At 25.9% G+C, this 552-nt stretch overlaps 1 long non-coding RNA gene across 1 annotated transcript; it reads left to right on the forward strand.

The window, feature by feature from the left end:
• On the forward strand, positions 1 to 489 carry LOC121130966 (uncharacterized). The gene is made up of 3 exons (XR_005868886.1): positions 1 to 46; positions 118 to 213; positions 274 to 489. It is a non-coding gene; the product is annotated as an uncharacterized lncRNA (long non-coding RNA).
• The last annotated feature ends 63 nt before the right edge of the window (positions 490 to 552 follow it).

The raw sequence follows: 552 nt of genomic DNA on the forward strand, positions 1-552 counted from the left end.
CAATTTATCAAAGATGGCTGTAAAGTTTCTTGCGGCGAATGCACTGGTTGGTTATTTTTATTTATTTGAAACTATTCACTTTTTATTATAATTTTTGAATCCCTTTCTTGTCTTTAGAATGCTATGACATGTATAGAAATTGTCCTGACATGAAACATCTTTGTGGAGAGCTTGATGCCATTACAAAAGGATGTAAATTAACTTGTAGACTATGTAAGTAAAATTATCTTTAATTACCTTACAATCTTTAATTATTTTAATTAATATTTTCAGGCTAACTTACTATGGATATGTCTATTTGATTATTTACTCCTTATTATTAGAATATTTAATTATTCATACTACAATTTATGTGTAAATCATTGTAATTTATATGAGTAATATTTTCAAACTATATCCTTGAGCAATGTTAAAAATAATATGTACTATGAATCCGCCATTTGATGAACTTTTTAATATTAAGGCTTACAATAAAGGAATCTGCACAAATTTGCCAGGTTTTTGAACCTACTTTATTTATGTTTGACAATACTATATATTAAAATATGGGGA

Source organism: Lepeophtheirus salmonis, unplaced genomic scaffold (genome assembly GCF_016086655.4).
Source record: "Lepeophtheirus salmonis unplaced genomic scaffold, UVic_Lsal_1.4 unplaced_contig_14720_pilon, whole genome shotgun sequence".
NCBI lineage: Eukaryota > Metazoa > Arthropoda > Copepoda > Siphonostomatoida > Caligidae > Lepeophtheirus > Lepeophtheirus salmonis.